Genomic DNA, 5,000 nt, shown 5'->3' with positions numbered 1-5,000 from the left:
TGGGTCATTTGCCAAAGATATATAGGGTTGGCGAATGCTCTGCGACCCGATTAAAATGAGCAATCTATGGGCTGAGACACACCTGTTGAGATCATTGTTCTAATTGACCCTCATCAAAACAATTATGATAATGCATTTCTTGTTTGCAACAATTTTGACAGGAACCAAAAAACAGGTTTAAAACCTTGCTTGTAATAGAGACAAAACTATTTTTATGATATTTAAACAAAGTATATACACAGTATAATCTCATGATTTTACCTAAAAAAAAAAAAGCCTTTGGCAAGTTATCCTGAAATTTCAGGGGATGTATTCGAAATTAGAGTTGTCTTTTTGGTTTAAACCAGACCTTGCTGGTATCTATGCTGTCCAAACATTTGGCACAATGATGGTAGGCTTAAAAAAGACCTGGAGCAGATAGGAGAGCTGTTATCTGACCGTCCTCACAATACACAGTAAACAGCACTGATATCCTGGGCAGAATAACAGGGCTGTGGTATACAGATGTCATTCCAATTAATGCTCTCGCAGACGCTCTCTCTCACTCTCCTTCGCTGTCTCCCTCACTGTCTGTCTGTCTTTCTATCATTCTCTCTCTCTTTCTCCCTCTCTCTGCTTATCGGAAAGTGCAATGTAAAATGGCATGTTCCCAGGGTCACTGACTAGACATTTGTTTAAAGGAAGCTTAACATCATCAACATAGTCATTAAAGTGGTTACACGCTGGCATATGTGTGTGTGGTGTGTGTGTGTGTGTGTGTGCGTGTTTGTGTGTGTGTGTGTGTGTGTGTGTGTGTGTGTGTGTGTGTGTGTGTGTGTGTGTGTGTGTGTGTGTGTGTGCGGGTGTGTGTGTATGTGTGTGTGTGTGTGTGTGTGTGTGTGTGTGTGTGTGTGTGTGTGTGTGTGTGTGTGACTGAGTGTTGGGGTTTGTGTTTTCCACTGTGCGACGTGTGTGTGCCTATCTGCCAGCGGGTACTCTCATGCTCCAGTGGGTGTGTGATCATACAGCGAGCAACAACGACACATGTGCTCACTTATTACAACCCCCCCCCCCTCCCCCCCACAGATACAAACACACACAGACAGACACCGTTTCCCACAGAGCCAACCCGCACACACACACACGCACGCACACACACACACACACACACACACACACACACACACACACACACGCACGCACGCACGCACGCACACACACACGCACACACACACACACACACACACACACACACACACACACACACACCAATGATACCCCTTTCCACCGTCTCATTTGGTTTCCATCTCTCTCTCTCTCTCTCTCTCTCTCTCTCTCTCTCTCTCTCTCTCTCTCTCTCTCTCTCTCTCTCTCTCTCTCTCTCTCTATCTCTCTCTCTATCTCTCTCCCTCTCTCTCCCTCTCTTTTCGAGAATAGGGAACCGTCTGAAATTCCTGACTGATGTTCCATATGTTGGGAGTGCTGACATAGAGGATGACTTATTTATAATGTAGGGGAAAAAAGACAGAGTCCATTTCAACAGAGCGGTGAGAAAACTCAGCAGGCCCCCTCCAGCACCTGGACGTCTGCCATTCCAGATATATTATTCAATTTGTCTAAATTAGCTCGCTTACTTCATGGCAGGTGTACACTAACTCAGCCCTCAAGACCACAGGCAGTTGGACAATGGTTTACTTTACTTCCACCTCTTTCGTTAGTCGTCCTTTTAGAAGTTGAACTCGCTCTTTAAAACTGGGTTAATGCGGTGGGTTTGCGTCGAGCAGAAGCAGCGGGGCAGAGGCGAGAAAAGGCCTTGGACGTTTTATGAATGACATGGCTGAACGTCATTGTGGCCACATCAAAGCCGTGCATCTTCGGTATCAATGGTGGTGCCATCAAAAGGCGTTGTCCCGAGGGGCTACGGGAACACTGCGTATGGATTATGTGGCCCGATATCAGGTTCACATGGTAAGGGATACTACACAAGAACAACCCCACTCTGCGCTGGAGTCCCTGGGGCTAGACATGATCCCAGAGCTGGAGTCCTTTGTAGACCATCGATGGTCCCTTGAAGTGACGAAATATCAAGTTATCCGACCGTGGCTGGAAGAAGGCCTGCCTTGTGTCCGAGCCGGAACAAGGCAAGCTTCAACCACGTTCATGAGATCATTTTGTTGGTTTTGTTTTGTTTTACTGTGTTGTGTCCGTGAATATAATGTATATTTTAGATTTTGGCTCGGGTTGTGTTAGACGTTTCGAGTGTCTGGATCCAGGGTGGTCCGGTTCTGAGTGGCTGGTTCTGAAGTGGTCAGCACACTTCACGCGGAAAATAGGTTTGGTGCGTTCGTAAGTACAAATTACGTTATGCTGGAGTGAAAGCATACCTAGACAATCTTTTTTGGGCACTCTTTCTTGACCCCCCCCCCTTAGATTTAGATAAAAATCTCAGCAGATGTTGAGATGGTGAAGTGTTCAGTGACCAGACCGAGTTTATAAGAGTACAAAAACAACATAAAATGTACTTTCTTTGAAGCACGCAGGTGGCTGGTTCTACAGTGGTTGGTTCTAAGGTGGCTGGTTCTACAGTGGTTGGTTCTAAGGTGGCTGGTTCTAAGGTGGCTCGTTCTAAGGTGGCTGATTCTAAGGTGGCTGGTTCTACCGTGGTTGGTTCTAAGGAGGTTGGCTCTACAGTGGTTGGTTCTAAGGTGGCTGGTTCTACAGTGGTTGGTTCTAAGGAGGCTGGTTCTAAGGTGGCTGGTTCGACAGTGGTTGGTTCTAAGGTGGCTGGTTCTACAGTGGTTGGTTCTAAGGGGGCTGGCTCTACAGTGGTTGGTTCTAAGGTGGCTGGTTCTACAGTGGCTGGTTCTAAGGTGGCTGGTTCTAAGGTGGCTGGTTCTAAGGTGGATGGTTCTAAGGTAGCTGGCTCTACAGTGGTTGGTTCTTAGGTGGCTGGTTCTACAGTGGCTGGTTCTACATTGGTTGGTCCTAAGGTGGCTGGTTCTAAGGTGGCTGGTTCTAAGGTAGCTGGCTCTACAGTGGTTGGTTCTAAGGTGGCTGGTTCTACAGTGGCTGGTTCTACATTGGTTGGTTCTAAGGTGGCTGGTTCTACAGTGGTTGGTTCTAAGGAGGCTGGTTCTAAGGTGGCTGGTTTCAGGTTTGCCTGTTTCTAGTGGTTTCTGGGTCTATGCTGGCTGGTTCTGAGTTCTAACATGTCGGGGTTCTTGTTGGGGGGGGGGGTGGGGTTCTAGGGCTGGCTGGTTCAAGGGGCGGATGATTCCAAGGTAAGCTGGTTCTAAAGTCGCTTGTTCTAGGGGTGGATAGTTCTAAAGGTGGCTGGTTCTAAGGTGGCTCGGTCTAGAGGTTGCTGGTATTAAGGTGGCGGGTTCTAGAGGTGGCTGGTTCTAAGGTGGCTCGGTCTAGAGGTTGCTGGTATTAAGGTGGCGGGTTCTAGAGGTGGCTGGTTCTAAGGTGGCTCGGTCTAGAGGTTGCTGGTATTAAGGTGGCTGGTCCTAGGAGTGGCTGGTCCTAGGAGTGGTCTTGTGACGACCCAGTGCGGCGTCTGTAAAAGAGGTTAAAAAAAAAGGCGAAACCTCCTGCAGATTTATTGGGATGCCAGCAAAAACTGTCCCACATGGCTCCCTTACCCGCTGGGTGTCTGTGCTGATGTTTCTGAGAGAGAGAGAGAGAGAGAGAGAGAGAGAGAGAGAGAGAGAGAGAGAGGGAGAGAGAGAGAGAGAGAGAGAGAGAGAGAGAGAGAGAGAGAGAGAGAGAGAGAGAGAGAGAGAGGGGGAGAGAGAGAGAGAGAGAGAGAGAGAGAGAGAGAGAGAGAGAGAGACAGAAGAGACTGACCAGCTGGCAGACAGACAGAGAGGGAGAGAATACAATTTAGGGAAATGTATCCTTGATTAAGACATCAATAATTAGATTTTGGATTTATAATTTGAAAATGTGTACACATGCGTGATTTCCATATTATACATCATAATTGCTAAACAAGACTCAGGGAAAGATTTAGCAGTGAGCCGGTTAATTAAGGACAGCTTTGATTGTTTGCGAGGTTTAGTGTGTGTCTGTGTTTGTGCGAATGCGTGCATGTAGGTATCTGTGCGTGCACGTGTGTGTCAAGCCACCAATTTGGTGTCTGCACTGTGGCAAAGAGGCAGACAGGGCTCCAGTGGCGCGTGCACAAATAATCGGCTGTATTTGTTTGTGTGTGTGTGTGTGTGTGTGTGTGTGTGTGTGTGTGTGTGTGTGTGTGTGTGTGTGTGTGTGTGTGTGTGTGTTTGTGTGTGTGTATGTGTGTGTGTGTGTGTGTGTGTGTGTGTGTGTGTGTGTGTGTGTGTGGGTGTGTGTGTGTTTGTGTGTGTGTGTGTGTGTTAGTGTGTGTATCTTTGCATTTGTATATCTTTGAGAAAAAGATCTAGATGAATTGCTGTGTTGTTGCTAGCAAGGTGCAAATATTAGTTCCGTTGAACCAAGGCAAATATGTCTGCGGTGCACGTATGACCTTCAAACGACGGACAACAATGCAATTACTATTTCCCAAACTTTGATTGATGACAAACGAAAATAAACAAGTGACTAAGCATAACTGTTCATGCAGTAAAACACTTGGCGTTTGGCTTTCCACTGTGGAAAAAGAACCTTTGCCTCTTTCTGGCACGGCGCAGAACTCCTTTGCACCACCTCTTACACCACCAACACACCATTTACTACTGCGACGCCAAACAGAGCACGTCCGGTAAGATAGCCACACTAGCAAAATGCAACAACAAAGGGCAGAAAACAGCTGACTGAAAAGGGGACCTCAAGCTATTATTGAAGCACCCTTGGGTACGTCAAAAATGATATTCAAATATTTGGGCGTGTTTATTAAAAGAAAGGTCATATTTTGAGTTGCGGCTGTTTTCTGAGCTCTTAAGCCTTAGTTTGGATACAGACAAGCGGAGCCAGACATTCAGACAAAATATCTGCGTTTTGTAACTTCCCAGTAATGTTCAAGTGTTCTAGTGTGCAAGTTC

At 46.8% G+C, this 5,000-nt stretch overlaps 1 protein-coding gene across 1 annotated transcript in view; it reads left to right on the top strand.

Moving 5' to 3' along the window:
- fgf10b (fibroblast growth factor 10b) overlaps positions 1–5,000 on the top strand; it is a 10,836-nt gene that overhangs the window by 1,462 nt on the left and 4,374 nt on the right. The gene's annotated exons all lie outside the window — the stretch shown is intronic.

Source organism: Gadus morhua, chromosome 11 (assembly GCF_902167405.1).
Source record: "Gadus morhua chromosome 11, gadMor3.0, whole genome shotgun sequence".
Taxonomy (NCBI): Eukaryota; Metazoa; Chordata; class Actinopteri; order Gadiformes; family Gadidae; genus Gadus; species Gadus morhua.
This window is presented reverse-complemented; position numbering and strand designations above follow the sequence as displayed.